This window comes from Amblyomma americanum, chromosome 4, assembly GCF_052857255.1.
Source record: "Amblyomma americanum isolate KBUSLIRL-KWMA chromosome 4, ASM5285725v1, whole genome shotgun sequence".
NCBI classification, from domain to species: domain Eukaryota; kingdom Metazoa; phylum Arthropoda; class Arachnida; order Ixodida; family Ixodidae; genus Amblyomma; species Amblyomma americanum.
The window spans coordinates 128,668,817-128,687,761 of NC_135500.1; positions in this window are offsets into that span (position 1 = coordinate 128,668,817).

The following is an 18,945-nucleotide window of genomic DNA, read 5'->3' on the forward strand; positions in this document are numbered from 1 at the left end:
GGGAAACATTTTGGACAATAGAAAAAACGTGAATAGAAAAAAAACAAGGCTGCCGTCGGGTGATCTGCACATGTGTTGGTTGCTATAGTGAAATCTTACATTATACAAAAAAATGCGTTCATAAATGGTTCCCGCTCAAAAATGCGTTTGTACAGAATTGCTGGGTATGTTTGTATGCAGACGACGCTACCATCTTTAGATCCGATACTCACATCTCACGTCTCATTTATGAGCTTAATCATGACGTACAAAATATCCTCCGGTGGAGTAACAACGATATGCTTCCTATTAACCCCTCTAAAACAAAATTCATGTTATTCAGCTCCCATAAGCGAAAGCTAGTCTCTGTTCCGTATGTCACATATTGACAGTCAGAACACAGTACCATCTGACAGCTCTATATTCCTTGGTGTTCAATTAGGTAATCACTTGAAGTATCATCACCATACTGCTTGCATAAATAAGAAAGTGATCGCTGACACACGTATTCTCATCAAAGCATGGCCCTACTATATCGCTCATTTGTCCACTGTCACATTAGGTACGGCTTAACATGTTGGGGAAATACGTATTGCTCTCACCTTGCTTCAACACACGTAATTCAGAACAAACCCATAAGATTTATTACGTCCAGTCGATGTACTGGCTATGCGAGATCTCTACTCCATATGAATAACATCCTAACAGTTTCAGAGCTCAGTCAATTTCATTTGGGAGTTTCCTTCTTCAAACTCATGAACAACCAATTACAACCTGTTCAGCCCTTGTCATATAGCCTCACCAATTCATGCATTACCCGGTTCGCTTCCGACCACAATTTACTCCTGCCCAAAGTTCGTACTTAACTATGTAAGCAGAGTGTTCAGCTTTCATCGATATCATTATAGAACACCTTACCTCTGAACATTAAAAATTCAAGTACACAACTTAATTTTAAAAATACACTAAATCAACACTTAAAAAACATTAGCTAACCATTAGTTTTCTTTATTTTTTTTCAGAGTTCGTGTTCAATGTGTCCGATTGTGTGTATTGTGTTCCAGTTAAGCGTCACATTTCAGTTGCAAAATGCTGCGCATTGCTTTAATCATCACAAGGTTATCCTGTACAGGAGGTCCCCCTTCAGTTGACAACTATGGGAGCTTTTTCTGCATATCAATTTGTACTCAATAACTAAATGGCTTATAAAATTATGATCCTGATTCTGACCGCCATTGGCCTTTTCTGTGGAGTTAAGACGGTAGACATTTATCGGCGTTCTGTAAGCGTTTACTTTTAGCTGCTTTGCGAGTTGTGCCTGCATGGATCGCTGAATTGTGTGAATGAACGAAGTACTTGTTACAGAGAGCCACTTTTTTTTTTTACATTTCTGAGTCGTCATCCCACTGCACTGGACATTACTTGCATGTAAGAAATTTCGGTTACGCCTTCAAAACAGCGACGACAGCTCGCCTAATGAGCGGAGCCGTGAATCAATTTGCTCGACGTACAGTATAGACGAAGTAAACGGGAACACGTCCTTTTCTCGAAGAGCGGATAGCCCCATGAGAGATGGACCTGTAGGTGACGCCGCCGTAAAGTTCAGTGCCACTTATGAAGTGCAGTGCCGCTCCTCAGATGCTCCAAAGATCTGGAACGGGCCGGTGCTGCCTTCGGTTACGCATTGTAGGTTTCTATAATCTTTAAGCAAATTCATAAAATTTGTCATACATGTCCGCTGTGCGCGTGCTGCTTGAGCTTTTATATTCGACGGTGCTACTTCCGCTCTCTCATTTCAATATTTCTCGGATATGGCCTTGGTCCGCACGAGCTGGCAGTCCGCCCTGCGATAGTTCATCTTTTTCGCACATTTGGCTATGGACATATAGCGACTCACCCAGTTGCCTACATTGCACTTGCCTCTGCTCTCCGTTGTCAAGCTGCCTCATTATTGCTTTAGCTTCTTCCTGTAATATCCGATCCTTGGTGTAGACTTTTTGTAGACTTCTACCATGCATTTCTGTTCTTTCCCTATCCACTTATTTCTGCTTCCCCACCTCGCTGTATTCCTTTCCCGGCTCATTTCCTTACGCATGTTAGCCTCGCTCGTTCCCGATCGAACAAATAAAAGAAAAAGAAACTCCCGATCTCTCGCGGGCGTAATACTATTTTCATGGAGACGCCCACAGAGGGCCTCAGTGTCCGGCGGAGAAAAATACGGAAGCGTTTAATCTCGAGCCATAAATACACGAGTCGCGCAAATTCCAAGCCATGCATACGGCGATTTACGATCGTACCACGTTCGCTCGTGTAACGCAACACAACATAAGCAGCAGCTCGCTAGCCGCGACGCACGCCTTGTCTGCCGGGGAGGAGGACGAGCATTCGCGGGACTCCGCGGCGCCGCGAAGAACTGCACGCGCGCTTTGGCGCCGTTCCGCGAACTGGTTCCTCCTTTCTCCAAAGGCGTCGACGAACAGCACGGCGCAACAGCAATGCTCATCTTTTTTTCCAACGGTTTGTTCGCAAAGCGCGCAGCAGCAGAGTGCCGGGTTTCGAGGAAATTAATGTTATTGAAGATAACGCCAACCGGGTGGAGAAGGAATGCGAGCGGCGGCGCATCATCTCCCCCCCCCCCCCCCCCCTTCGAACTATCTCTCTCTCTCAATACCTGGCCGGTCCTCACGCGAAAATCGGCATCCGCGTGGGCTCTAGAAGCGGTCGCATTCAGCGGCGATTTCTCGTGCTTTCGAATACAGCGAGCCGAGGAGTATTCTCCCTCTCGAACGCAGTTCGCATATTTCTTTTTTCATCGCTTTCCTGCCTTCTGGTTCGTGTACCCGTTGGGTTGTAATTCTTCCACAAGCCAATGTACGTTTCTTTCTCTCCCTCCGTTCTCTCTCTTTCGTCTTCCATTTCGCTCCGGTCCGGCCCTTCTTCGCATCATTACGGTTATCGGAGGCGAGCTCCGTCGTGACCGCGTGCCATTGCGCACGCACGCACGCGCACTGTCTTCTCCTTTTAACCGCTCTCCTCTTTCCATTCTACAAAGCCTCTCCTTCTCTCGCTTCTTCTTTGCTTCTTTTTTTCCCCACCGCTCTGTATTCTGCCCGCTGCTTAAGAACTGCCCCATTCGCTCATCCCTTTTCCTTGACTCGCGGAGCGGTGTTTCTGCGCTTCTTGCGTTCTACACGCCTTCCTCGCGCGACGAGCAGCGATCTCTCGCTGCGCCTATGTAATCCCTCGCCCACTTCCTCCTCTCTTGATTTCCTGTTGCCCTTTGGGGCCCTCTTAGCGGGGCGTCCAGATAGGGCCAGCGATCTCGGTTCCTGGGGTCCCGTGGTCCGCCAGCGTATTCGGCTAGCTGCTTTCATGCTTGGTCGGCGCGTTGGGGGTCGAGCGCGGCATGCCGAGCGACCAGACGTCGCCCAGCTCGGAGTTTTTGGTAAAAGCAAGAGACAAATAACAAGACGGTGCGGCGACACCCCGCGGTTATTCGCCAGGATGCCCGGCGCCGTGTCCGTCGGGGCTGCTGAGGTCTGGCCTGTCCTGGCCGTGCGGGTCCAGGAGGATAGCGCGGCTTGATTCGTCTCGCTAGAGGCCTGCAGCAGGGCCGTGCATATGAGTTCGCGTGCTGGTTGTTGCTCCATCGTCGCTATAGCGCAAGTTTGAATGGAATGTTAAATGGATATTCGTTTTTGTTGCTTGTCCGTTTCGCCCGCTGGTCATATCGGTGAAGACAGGTATTTCCGCTGGTCGCTTCAGACCGAGTTGAGTTGCACACGACAACAAGTTATAGCAAGGAAGATGTCGACACCTTTCACTTGCACTTGCACAAACTAGCACTCGTTTTCTTTGTGGCTTGCCTTCCTGGCTATCTTTTCAGTTTTGTACATTTTTATGAGCGAGGCGTGTGTTCGTCTTGAGCGGAGATTGGGATAAATTGATTCGCAGCGCTGCCTCGCAGTGCGTGTCTCCGACAGACACAAGTGATACAAGAGTGCATCCGAGCTGTCGGCGGAGATTACTCGCTGCCTTCACATTTTGACGGGAGGAGGAGAAGACGATGCGTAGGTGATGGGGACGTAACCGACGAAGGCTCCTCGGCGGCTAGGTATCCCTACGAGGAGCAATGAAATGCATCGAATTAGATAATGGGAAAGGCCACGCACGAGGTATTTCTTTTCTGCGTCAAGAAGGACGATTTTAGACACGAAAGGAGCGCTTGGGCACAGGACGCGATGAAGCATCGGAGTGACAACACTAGCAGGGCGGCAACGTTGACCGCGACCGCCGCCCTTCTGTGTCGTATTGTGGATGCCGTCGCACCAAAGACGGAAAGTCAAAGCTCGCTAAAAAAAATTGCTGGCGGTTCAGCGTTGCTAAGCAAGAAATGTAGTGCGAAAGCTCAGTTTTTTTTGCAGGTGGACAACACCTCCACGTACCTCAAAGCGTGAATGAGGTCTCCACTCACCCAAGGACGCCTTAATGCAAGTCCAACTTTTTCACCGTCAATGCCAATTTACCTAATGTACGCCGGCTGCCTGTGCTCCAGTGCCTCGTTTCTGCGGCAATGCTGTCAATGCCAACGCATGAAGCGTATATCTCTCTGTCACTACCGCTGCACACACACACACACACACACACACACACACACACACACACACACACACACACACACACACACACACACACACACACACACACACACACACACACACACACATATATATATATATATATATATATATATATATATATATATATATATATATATATATATATATATATATATATATATATATATATATATATATATATAGCCTCGAAGCGCGAATATTAGTTTGATAGTAGTATTAATGGACGATGTGGAATGCACAGCGCCAGAGTTTTCTGCACTTTTAACATCACAAGAGCACGGCTCCGGCGATAACCTAGTGCTCTCGAGCAGCTGCCAGCAAACTTGATCTGTCTGCGCCGCCGCGTGTTAGAATCCCAGTCTTGAATATTTATTTGATTTATTTTTACGCATTACTTTCTTTTGGCATAAACCCACAAACACCGCAAGCACACAAACATCGTAACACCTTGCTCGGCGTTGACTTATCGGAATAGTGCTTTCTCGTTAATAAATTCCTCACAGGCGGAACAGCCGAATTCCTTTAGCTGGCAGTGGGCTTAAGTCGCTTCTCGTACTATTCATGCCTTCCGGTTCCAGAGGTCGACAACACTTGATAGACGGGGACGGACAACGAATAAATCGCCCGCCAAACTGCGGGGCTAGAGGCGGCGGTAACGGGGCGTAGTAAGAGCAGCGTCCGGGGCAGAGACCTGTTCTTCACGCGCTGTTACTGTGTGAAAGGAAAACGCATTGCGAAGGCCGCGGGGCCCGTGCGAGGTATGTACGCACCGGCGCACAATGTGGAAATCAAACGCAGTACCGGAACTGCACTGCGTTGCGGCGTGCAGCGTGGTTCGCAAACAGTCTTCGCTGCGCCTCGCTGCACATGGACAGCGCAGGAGGCGGGCAGAAAAAAGAATAAACAAATAAAAAAGGCGAGGGCAAGCGGACCAGGACGAATGTATCGCCGCCGGACCGGCGCAACTCGGTGTCCGGTATTGCTGACAGACGCATCCTGATGGTTCGTGCAGCCCGGAGCCAGACTGTGTGGCTCAGGCAATAATAATAATAATAATAATAATAATAATAATAATAATAATAATAATAATAATAATAATAATAATAATAATAATAATTGGTTTTTGGTGGAAAGGAAATGGCGCAGTATCTGTCTCATATATCGTTGGACACCTGAACCGCGCCGTAAGGGAAGGGATAAAGGAGGGAGTGAAAGAAGAAAAGTAGAAAGAGGTGCCGTAGCGGAGGGCTCCGGAATAATTTCGACCACCTGGGGATCTTTAACGTGCACTGACATCGCACAGCACACGGGCGCCTTAGCGTTTTTCCTCCATAAAAACGCTCAGGTAACTCGCTTTTGTACTTTTTAAAGTATACGAATTGAGGAAGAGTAACCGATCGAACGTTGCGTCATAGACCTTTTTGTCTAGCGGATGGACTTCTGCTCCGTCCAAAACTATCAGCTGACCAGAAGGAAACGCTGCATGCGGGAGCAATCTATTTGCCTGGACTATGCAGTCTATGAGATTTGAAGAAGATAATAAAAAAAACTGAACGGGGACGAAACAAAAAGCTTTCCAACTGCTGCTCTAACAAGGCCAGGAAATCTGGTTAAATGCTTCTAGTTTGCACGGCTGTCACCACGCATCGCTTGCGTTGAAAAAAAAAACAAAAACAAACCACCGCACTTGGAATGCTTGGTGCATTCCTTGAAATTTCTATAGCCGTGCGAAATTCTTGCATTTATTTATTTACAAATATTGCAGGAGCAGAGCTGACCAAGCAGGAGACGGTTGCAAGACGTGCTGCAGTAACAATTGATCAATGATTTTTTCGTTCCCAAATTGACGATCGGAGGTGGCTCAGTGGTTAGTGCACTCGGCTACTGATCCGGAGTACCCCGGTTCGAACCCGACCGCGGCGGCCGCGTTTCGATGGAGGCAAAACGCTAAGGCGCCCGTGTGCTGTGCGATGTCAGGTACTACGGCACCTCTCTCTTCGTTTCTTTTTTCACTCACACTTTTATCCCTTCCCTTCGGCGCGGTTCAGATGTCCGCCGAGATGTGAGACAGATGCTGCGCCATTTCCTTTCCCCAAAAACCAATTTTCATTTTCATTTTTTGACCGGGAAGGACGAAGAGAGGCCGTGGTCGCTGTGAGTGTAGAAAACATTTCATAGGTCAGATTTTGCCGCGAAGAAGAATCGGCCATTATAATCACTAGGTTCGCGCCGAATATCTGGGGACCCTATATGGTTTTCTCAAAATTAAAAGTTTAAAATATCCCCATTTAGTTACGCGGTTATCGCTACTGGCCGCCTGTAGACGACGGTTCGGATGTCCAGAAAAGTTGGACATGCACAAAGTTCATGCTTGCAACTACTCACCAGAGGCCTACCGAAGCAGCTTGCCAACAATGGCCCGGCACTGGTCGAATGCCGAACAATATTGGCACCAATAAAGGCACTATATTGGCGTCTGAGCGGGGCGCTACCCGATCCAATGTTTGAGCCACCCAGACGTGCACGCACTAGAGTGACCAGCGGTATCAACCACGCGCAAGCTCGTTTCACTTCGTCCTTCAAACTGCTGTTCTAGAATGGCCTAAGCAAGGAATTTCACTGGCGAATGGAATTCATTTTATTCAAACTCTCGAAACCAGCTGTTTACGCCAGACATGCACCCAGGGGTGGACAGAGAGGGCCCGCCCCACCCTCCATCCGCATCGCGCTTTCCAACACCCCTCTCTTCCCCTAGCAGCAAGAAAATGTCTAGGGCCCCTCCAGAAAAAAACAAATCTTGACTGTGCATTTTCCCGGTATAATCACAAGGCCGTTTACAATGTCGCCATGAAACCCCGCTATAAGGTAATACGCATCTCGTAAACACCATGGCCTTTCGCTGCTAGTGCTTCTTTCGTCAATGTCTAAGTGCCACTCTTACAGCTACAAGGGCGCCTTTTTAACTTTAGTGGGATGTCGTGGTCTGGTGGTTCCGAAAGACTGCCGGCAGTCTCCTTTGTTTATTCATGTACCTGCGTACGTTGCCTGAACTGAACGTTTCCGCCTCGCGTTACCGCTCACAACGGCTGAGCGCAGTCAACGCTCCAAGCTGCAGTGAATCACCTGAGAACGCGGATCGCAAGATTTATCTTCGTTTTTCATTGAACGCACCAAATGCGTAGTTCCGCGCTTAGTCACAGACGGACGCCGAGGGCCATCATTCTGTTATCCTACGCCAGAGAGCAGGACATCGGCTAATTTCATGCCACGTGTCTACCCCTCTCCCTCTCTTCTGCCCTCCTTCCTTACCCTCCCTCCCGGTGCGTGAATGCGTGAACTTGGGCCCCGCGGAGAGTGCCGTAGAGACTATACGATAAGTTGGGCTGACGCAATGAGCTGTAACGGCCGGTCCATCGCCTCACGTCTGCTTCTTTATCGTCTGCACCTGGTCGGCGTGGTCAGAGGGCCGAAATGAGGGTGGTATAGCCGTGATCCAGTGCATGTATAACAAAAAGTCTCAAGGGAAAGAGAAATTGGCGTTCAGTGGTAGGCTGCATTCTTCTGTGCAGTTGGGGCGTAGTGGTGCAGAATAAAAAAAAGGGGGGGGGGGGGGGCAGGCAAACCGGAAGACGGTAATCGGAGTGCGGGCTCCGAAAACGACGGGCGCTGGACCGCATCATAGAAATTGTAGGCGTGTAATTTTAAAAATAATGTTCGTGAGGCTTTAGAGGCAAACTCACTCAGGCTTCATCGAAAAAAATCGACTGCTGGCCAGATGAATAAGCCGACCTCACGGCTTAACGATGAGTTCGCTGGCAATCTTCAAGGTCAGTGGCCCGACCACTTTCCTCACCAGTAGCAGTCGCCTACATGTTGCACGAGCTTTGTTGCTATCATTGCAGCTGACCTTGGGAACCTCCAACCAAAGTCGATGGACAATATTGAAGGCGCATAACTTTCACGATACGCTTCTCACGGCTAGCCTCAAGAGCACCGAAGCTCATGGGCGGTATAAGTTATTTGGCTATATTTTCTCATTAGTCTGAGTGAAGAGTCTGCTTCGTCCAACCTTTCGCTTCGCTACTAGGAGGGCGTGTTTTTTTTTTGACAGCATTATTGGTTATTTCCTCTTTCGACAGTTTTGCGTCTCTGGCGTCGGCGCACGCAAGCCCACCGCCGGGCACCAACCGGTGAAAATGTACACCCCTACGAGCCCAGCACCTCCCACCCGGCGCCTCCCGCAACTCTCACATACGAGGTGGTTGCTTTAACATATCGAATCTAATATTGATTGATTTATTATTTCATTCATCCATTGATTATTTGATCGATCGATCGATTAATTATTTGATTGACTGACTGACTGACTGACTGACTGACTGACTGATCTGTATATTTTATTGACTGAAATAGGAATATGCCACCCTTTCTTGACGATCACAAGCCAGCTAACGCTGGATCAATCGCGTTAGAAACTCATAACCGACCTGCGAATTTTAGTGCGCGAGCATTAATGCTTGTGATCTCGAAAAATCCCGTTGTCTCTTTGTTTGAAGACAGATAGACCCGAAAAAATAAAATAAATATTGCCGCGACTGGATTTCGAACCCACGGAGGCGCGAACAGACCAGCTTCGCTGGCCACTGCACGAGAGCCCTATGCTATCACCGCGATTTTTTCCCGTTGTTGCATGGAAAAATTTTCCGCAAAGGAAAATCAGAATATGCTCCCGCCACAAAATACCAGGCTGCGTAATGAGAGCCCACCATACCCCGCACGTCCCCACCTTTCCAAACATCAAAATTTTGAAGGGCACACACATGCGTCCAGATAGGGGAGCCAGCTAGGCGGCTCTTCCAGGGCAGCATATATACTCCCCGCACCAAAGCGCATTGCTCACGAAACAAAGATTTCGACGACCGAGGTGATTCGGCGTGGCGGTCCATCATGCGGCTCTTCCAGAGACTATATAGCCCCAGCAACATAAATAGATCATACGGCACAACACAGTTTTTCTCCACAGGCAAAAAACGGATACTGTAGGGTGTAATGTCAATGTTCTTCTTAAGTGTTCGCTGTAATATGCCCCAGAAGAGCATAGCATGATTGCACAGAATAGAAAAAGGCTCAATGGTGAATAGTCTTTGGCGCATTGCACAGGGGGCAATTCATCGTCCATAGCACAAAAATCTCCTTAGCACAAAGCCATGCCGTGACAGGCAGCGTCGATGTGTGCAGTTTAAAGAAGAACGTTTTTGCAGGAGATGAAATGCGCATTCACCTAACACGTTTTAAAACAGTGGTGTAATGAAATTCCAGGAAATGTTGCTAATACAATGCTATAGGAAACAAATACTCAGTAAGTACCTGAGTCAACTGTCTTCCGGAGAGGCTATACAAGTAATATTTAAAAAAAAAAACACCGACAGTGAGAAAACTGAACGTGTCAGCAACTTCCTTAAGGAATCCCCATAAAGACCCCTCACGAATGTGACCAGGCGGTGCGGATAGGAAAGGCGAATTAGCACTAATAAGCCACAGCTACTAAAAAAGGGTGGTTTGTCGACCTGAAAAAGAAAAAAAAAAGCGAAACAAGCTGATGCAGGAATAAATGAACAAGGCTTAGAGAAATAAACAGGTTGTCACGACTCCTGCTTGGCTCCTATTTGGAGCCCATGCGGCAGACCATGGTCATGGCTATGGTCGTAAGTGACAGGTCGGCGCTCCTCCGCCGGCCCCACCTCCGGGTTAGAGCTTCCTGGCCCGCCGTAGCTACGTGGCTAATTGGCCGCTGCCTTGCTAGCTGCCTGACGTATGAAGGAATCTAACCGATAGCCATCTCTCAACATGTATACGTAGATGCGAGAGACGGAGGAGGGTGCGAGCATGAAAAAGTCGCCGGGAAGGGCTCGTCAACATTCGCGCGTGATTGTGGGTCCTCTGCGGCGTGCAGAAGTGTATTATTTAATAATAATTGGTTTTTAGGGGAAAGGAAACGGCGCAGTATCTGTCTCATATATCGTTGGACACCTGAACCGCGCCGTAAGGGAAGGGATAAAGGAGGGAGTGAAGGAAGAAAGGAAGAATGAGTTCCCGTAGTGGAGGGCTCGGAATAATTTCGACCACCTGGGGATCTTTAACGTGCACTGACATCGCACAGCACACGGGCGCCTTAGCGTTTTTCCTCCATAAAAACGCAGCCGCCGCGGTCGGGTTCGAACCCGGGAATTCCGGATCAGTAGTCGAGCGCCCTAACCACTGAGCCACCGCGGCGGGGCAAGTGTATTATTTGGCTCAGGTTTTCATGACAGCACAATGCAGTGATTGAGCGAGTTGATGTCCTCTCCTCGGAAGGTGTTTCAGAGCCCCTTTAAATAAAACTACTTACAAAGCAGCAGATAAGCAACGATGCCGCCGGTGGGATCCGAACCCACGACCTCCGAATATCGCGTCCAGTGCTCTACCAACTGAGCTACAGCGACGGCTGTCCAATCTGCTGCTGCTCTCTTTAAGCAACAGATTAATCGAAGTATTATTCTCCCACTAATCAGCATTACAAATTATAAAAAAAAGAAAAATAAACATTCGCCTACGCACCTTGGGTTCGGTGACTCTTGGCTTCCTTCAAATATTTGTCAAATGAGTCCCTCTAATATATATATATATATATATATATATATATATATATATATATATATATATATATATATATATATATATATATATATATATATATATATATATATATATATATATATATATATATATATATATATATCCTCTATTCGGGGTCTATCTTGCAATGCTTCAAATTCAATTCACCAACTTGTCTTGGTCTTCTTGCTAACAAACCTAATACGATTTTTTTTTTCGCACAGAAAGAAAGTATCCTGGAATGTTGGCTCTAACAGAAGTAACATTTAGTATTCGTTTTTTTTATTATTGACACAGACATAAAAGGAGATATTGGTGCCTGATTGTTGCGCCGGCCACTCCTTTTCACATAATGGAAGAAAAGAACTGGAACTGGCGAATAACGTTCAACAAAGCACAGGCACAACACACACGATACAAACAATACAGTGAACACGCCAGAAATGCTAATATAAAATATAAAAATATACTATAAGTAATGATACTACCTAATGACATAAAATGAGGATATACTGTAATCAATGATATGCCCAAATCACAGTAAATGGTATAAAAGCCACAAATCCAGGAAATGAAAGCGAAACAATAAGCAGCAACAATAAAGATAGAAGATATATCAGATACATGATAGAAACACATGAAAATGATTTCCAGGACACTGGAGAGTACGAACCTAGACGAACAATCACAGAATTTACTGAGGCAATATATGGCACCTCCCGACGATTCCATTGTCCTCGAAGAAACATTTCAGTGCTAAGATCGGCCGTTTCTGTTGCGCTTGTGTCGGCAATGGACCTAATACCTCTTGAAGACTGAAATGCCTTTTATCAAGGGTGGTGCGGGCACTCTTCACTCGGGTCCCAAAACTGTCGTGTTCTGGGACATCCAGTAACAGATGAGGTACAGTCTTGGTCAAAAGTTTTAAGGCCAAAGGCTTTTCGCGTCAGCCTCATCACAGAGCCGTTACGGCACATTGAAGACCGAATAACCTTGAAATGTTAGCAGAAGGTTTCTTTTTGCGGTAGAGAAGCTTCCTGTTTGACTTGTGTTTTGAATGATCCGCTACACGAAGCATTTTAGGAAAATTCATATCGCTGCAGCTGAACGCTGTGGCCTTAAGACTTTTGACCAAGACTGTACATCTTCATCCTCGTTACGGAATGCCTATCGTGGGTCGTCTGCACGCCCAATTCTACGTACAAAGTGATTCCTGTAAGTTTTTCCCAATCGTAAGTGGTGGATGAGTTTCTAGACTTCTATTGAGTGATAGTGGAATTGTTAGCCGCCGGGGGGCGGGGGGGGGGGGGTCAAGTAGGTACATTTTAGAAGTTTATAATTTGGCTAGAACCACACTTTTTTCTCTCATACCGACTCGCATGTATCTTAAAAGACGGCGGATTTCACATCCTGATTATGTCAAGCTGGAAGTTGTATTCGTTCTTGATCGCCTCTTATTATGGCCAGCGCACACCGCGTCTCTTATTCTCCTCAGGGCGCATTAAACGTGGCCACAACTTCAGGTCTCGGTAGAAAGGTTCGTTTGCATCGGAACTTGGTTTTATTACTGCGCGTAACCGCGTGCAGAACTTCAAGGTCAATAGTATCGCGTCTGTATAAAGGGCCGAGACGTACAAGGAAAAGGAAAACAGCAGCAGCAAGTCATACACGATCGCCCGCCACGTTTTCGATCCGCCGAGTATCTTTAGTGAATACCGCGACCGCAACACATAACGCGGCATTGATTTCGCTGCGATACCGAAGACGCCGATGGCGAGCCCATTTTTGAATTATTTATTTCGCACTATAGGTGGAATGCGACGCACGTTTTCGAGCCCTTTAGTTCACTGCGCCACACGCTCGGCTTAAACTTTCCTTACTTTCAATTTTCTTCTCATTCTTTACTTTATATTTTGTTGTCATTGTTTCTCATTGATGAAATCATGGCGACAGAAATGAGAAAACGAAATGACGCGCGTTTTCCTGTGAGCGGATTTATTTTTTGCTCTCCTAGTTCGTGCACACCTTGGTAGTATTTTTTTTTTGTACTCGATGGCATTGTCGCGACCAGCAACATATCACAAGTGAACTACCAAATACAAAGCGGCAGGCCCGCCGTTGTAAAAGACTGGTCGTGCTCAGAGCATACAGTAGATCCGCAAGGTCTGCTTTATGAACCATGTTGCTTCGGGCTATTGTCCGTCGGCGACTTTGTTTTCATGTTAAGCACTTTTGTTTCTAATGGGCCACCAGATACGGGACGCGTGCTTTTCTACAGGCTTGCCTGTATGCCGGTTCACGAAGGCCCTCTGTCCTTTTCTAATTCTTATAGCTGTGGACACTTCCAATACGGTACCGATATAAAGCTCGGAAGTCAAAACGCACATCGATACGATCGCTGAATTTCTTGCGTCCACATAAACAGGTTAAACAGCTCTGAATTATATTATTGTTTCTTACTCTCGCGTAACTTTTATGCTTCGTTCCTATCTCTTTCGATAGCCTAGTCTACCAAGGTCACATTTTGCTGTTAATTGCATCACGTTCAGATTGTTCAAGTGGTTCTGCATTGCTGTTTTCTTGTTTTTGTGAACTCCAATAAAGCAGTCAATTGAGGCTACGCCTTCTAGCGCGTGCTTGACTCGGTGTTTGTTAAATACCTTTGGAAGGTTTGCCGCACAGCCATTCACTACAGTGCAAGGAAAAATTACCTTGCCAGATTTATTGAGTGAATAAACATATTTGTCTTTGAGATTGTGGTGCGCGTCGTCCGGGGCGTTTGATGATGTGCGATAGTTAAGCATCGCGTCGAACCTTTAGGTATATTAGGGACAGAAAACAGCTCAAAGATTGAATTTTTTTTTAATTAAAAGTTTATTTCTCTAACACACATAGCAGTGATAAAAAGGGAAACTGGGCAAAAATCTGCCTAAGACAGCTGGAAGTAGCACCCAGTACCCCAAGTATACATCGACAGCATCGACGATATTGTACGTGTGCTTTCTGAGATTGCGTTGGGTCAGGAATGGTGCGTGGAATTAAACTCTGCTGCAGCCTAACGCGATGCATCCGTAGACTTAGAACGATCGCTTAATTTTAGATGCGCACAAAAAAAAAACGAGTATCAAGAAAAGCAATCAAGGAAAGTACTTATCCGTCACTCTGAGAACTAACCTGCATTGCTAAACTCGCCTTATTTCAGTGTGTCAGAAAAACCCAACGAGACTTGCTTTTGAAAACCTGAAACAAAAAACGCACAAGTTGAATTAAATATATGCAGAACCCTTGTAAGGACATCTATCAAGCAAGTAGGTAGTTTGCAGGGAAGTACGGCGGCTGCACCGCACCTTCCTGGCCAACAGTAAAAAAAAAAAAAAAAACTGACATCGCCTGGAACAGAGGACGTGAGATACAAAAGAAGCCGCAAGAAATAACAGAGAGCTGCTTGAGCAAGTTTGGAATGGTATTTACGGAATGAAATGCTCTGCAGAAAAATTTTTGCACGCGCATTTGTGCAAAAAAGTTCGCGTTCGCAAGGCGCACAACCGGTGTCCTTTTACTTCGAGTTGCGGCGGTTCAGGATCTCCCAACCACGCGGATATGATATGGTGTACCGTATAGCTTGAAATTAGCAAGCTAGAGCAAGTACAGAAGTTCGCCGTGCGATTTATGTAGTTTGTGTACTGACTACAGGCAAGAGCAAGTACAGAAGTTCGCCGTGCGATTTATGTAGTTTGTCTACTGACTACAGGCAAGTGTTACGAGCTCAATATTTAAGTCAAACCTTCACTTAGCAAGCTAGAGCAAGCACAGAATTTCGCTCTGCGATTTATGTAGTCTGACTGCTCAATACACGCAAGCGTTACGAGCTTAATAATTAAGGCAAACCTTCAACCGCTTGCTTGGGAAAGGAATATATTTCAGGGCTGATGCTAACTTGTCTCCTTCGCCACACTAACCTTAAAATATCGCATTTTCTTCACCTACAGGATAACCTTAATCATTCATCCATCAAAATAACCTTGAAAAAACCTGCGAGTGGACTTTGTGTTGTTAGTCACTGTTCCGGCCTACAATCTTATGTGGAACAAATTACCGGACGAAATTGGAAACAGCGCGGAACAGTAGCCTCAACTATATCTAGGATATAAAGCGGAGCACATTTTATTTATACATAGATGTATTTATATACTTGTCACTCCTTCCGGCGTCAGAAAGCCTGCTTACCTTGCATGCGCAGCGTATGGTGCCAGCAGCTTGCATCGAATTCCGCACAGCAGCCCTGTGAATTTCGGTGAAATGCTTGGCATTTATTCAGCTGTAACCTATTCACAGTTACGCTTTCTTTAAAGTTATTGCGCGCTTTTTAACTGCTGCTTACTTGCCACTTTCAACATGGAACCAGCACTTCACGGGCGACCATCTCTGAGCTTATTAATCGCATAAAACGCACGTGGCCTTTAGGAAATGCCAGTAGCTCGTCCGCATGCATGCTCACGTGCAGCGGATATCGCATTCACGCCGAGCATGAAGGTTGCTAAGGGGCCGCCGCGGTGGCTCAGTGGCTATGGCGCTCGGCTGCTGGCCCGAAAGACGCGGGTTCGATCCCGGCCGCGCCGGTCGAATTTCGATGGAGGCGACATTCTAGAGGCCCGTGTACTGTGCGATGTCAGTGAACGTTAAAGAACCACAGGTGGTCGAAATTCCCGGAGCCCTTCACTACGGCGTGTCTCATAGCCTGAGTCGCTTTGGGACGTTAAACCCCCACTAAACTAAACTAGACTAAACTAAACTAGACTAGACTAAACTAGACTAAACTAAACTAGACTAAACTAAACTAGACTAAACTAGACTAAACTAGACTAAACTAGACTAGACTAGACTAAACTAAACTAAACTAGACTAGACTAAACTAAACTAAACTAGACTAGACTAGACTAAACTAGACTAGACTAGACTAAGCTAGACTAGACTAAACTAGACTAAACTAAACTAAACTAAATAAGGTTGCGAAGTTTAGCCAGGCCTGCCGCGAGTCTTCTCACCGGCGCTCGCAGCGACGCCACCACAGCCGCTGCAGCGCTCGCGTTGCGACGAGTGACGCCGCGATGGCGGCCGCTGTGTCCGGCTTATTTGGCGTCGATGTGCCGGCGTGTCGTCGCGCCCCCCGCTGAAGTAGGCCATCTGCAAATCCGGTTCACAATGCAGAGCAGCCACCGCGGTGGCGCCGCTGTTTGCTTACATATCGATGCCCTTGTCCTCCGCGTCACCCCCCCGCGACGAACACCAACCCACGCCGCAAGGCAACCGCCGATGTGGCCCCCTTTCCTTGTACCCTTCTTTTGTCCCTTTTTGTTCATTATTTTCACGCCGCGTTTGCGGGCAGCGTGCCACCACACAGCGGTTCTTCGCGAACGCCAGGGAAAGTGCGCGTAAATTACGTTAATAGGCGGATACTTATTGACAAACGGCACCGACGAGAAAAACCAGCGAGAAGCGTAATCGCGGTGCACAGGTGGGTACTGTTACTGTGTAATGAGTTGTCGTTACTTTCACGCGTAGTGCTTTCGCGGCATTTGTTTCTCTGCACGTCTTTGTTCAGCGCGCATTTTCTAGCTCGCTTTTCACGTATCTGATTTAGTCGCGTACTCTTTTTTTTTTTTTTCACTCTCACACCTGCTGCTTCTCCAGTCAGCACACGTCAGACAGCTTGAAGATACCAGGAGCAGCGCTACTTTTTTGTTCCTTCACGGTTTTGATTTCAGTATCTCATTCAGTAGGTTTGCATCGCTCGCGTAGTGGGGTCAAGAGCGCCCGTTTAGAGCACCGGATGAAATTAAAATTCAATATATTATTACGTGTTACACATTTAAACGGAAACCTTTCCGTTATTCTTCTCACAAGCGCAAGCAGTGGCCCAAAATGACTGGGAAGTGAGATACAGCTATCAAATTTACGCTACCACACAGTTCATGGAAGGAAGGAAAAGTTGTACTAAGCGAATCGGCCCGGATGCACATTAGGACAGACGAGGTGGTTTATTTGCATACCGTGATAAATGTATTTCACTAACTACTTAAGAGCTCTAATTAAAGGCAAATGATTTGAGCAGTGCTTCCCGTAGAGTTCAAACGAGAATAATTTTTGCAAGGCGTTTTTACGTTACGTGGTTATTTCATTAAAAAGTCATTAAAGAAGGCATGACATATTACTAAGCGAAAAAAGAAACGACACTAAATTAGCTTCGCGGTTTAATGAACTTTCGAATGAAAGCCACACGGCTGGCCTGGAGTTCAATTAGCGTATCTTTGACGCGTTTTGACGTGAGGCTTTAAAATATTATCGTAACTTGCGCGGACAAAATGTCCGAGAACAAAAAGGTAGCCTGAAACATAGCACACCATAGGTGGCTTTCGTTTGCATATTAAATTCACCCTAGCAAGCTTTCGCTTATTTTAATTCGAATTGAGCTAGGCCATCTATAATTGGTCTTATTTTTTTGAAAATTGGAGTGCGTACAAAAGTTCAAAGAGGCAGAAAAAAGTTTTAGCCTCTAAGTAAATAAAATAAAATAAATACAGTCATATACAGACACGAACACTGACGACCGCAGTCAAGGCAATGCAAACGTTGAGTAAAAAAATTCTGCTTCTGTTGCGGAGTCGGTGGGGTTGAGCAGTTTCAACTATACCGAAGAAACAAAAATCTAAATGTCGAGCATTCGTACAACGAACACTAGGTGGGAAAATAACGGCCCTGAGTGGCCTTAATTAGTCCCTCTGCTCACACTTACAAAGGAAGAACAAATGTCCAGTTTCCGCGTCCTTTAAACAGAGTGCCTATAGCATGCGGCCTTCCATGTTTATCCGGTACATATCTTGAGCCTTCGTGTACTATACAGGCCTTGCGCCTTAACCCCCAAGCTGTCTGGGTCTGCACTTTGTCTCGTACATCCGCTGACCCTGCAATGGTGGCGACACGTGTTTACCTACTGTCGCTAATTGCCTTCCCGTAGAAGGACGGGGGTATCCGCGGAAATGTCCCAGACGAAGTGTGTGCAGCGCAGCCATTGAATTGAGCCTTGGGAAACTCATTTGAAGCTTATTTTTCTCACTAACAACCTAGCAGCCTTCATAACGGCCATAATCGAAACATGAGTAGAGCGGATAAAAGAAGGGGTATCGCAAGGGACAGGATGAACAGGAAAGAAATTGCTGTCAAAGGTGTCCGTCTTCAAAATCCCAGCAATATACACCTATATGGAACCTCAGGAGCCGCTGTGAATCGCTTCAAGTAGCTAAGTCAAAGCGGTAAACACTGCGCTTTCAAAGTGCCCCTCAAGCGCAGATTTGCTCCCTAAAGCCCCGAAAATACGCACGGCAAGATTGCAAAGGTTTTCCTCTTTGGCTGTAGCTTTTATATTAATTAGGTGATGTAATTTAAAAGCACTACATAAAAATGAAAGTTCAGGATGTTCTCTTTTTCGGGAGCACATCACTTCACCCCCACACCAGGTATGCATGTCCACAACCACCTGCGCACCTATGGGCTGTGCATGACTCCATAGCATGTTTCCGCTGTTGGTAATAAACAGCGCATCGCAGGCTTTGCCGAACGAAAATGACAGGCTCCTCTTCTAATGTCCCCTTCAGATTTTTTTTTTAATTTTGGG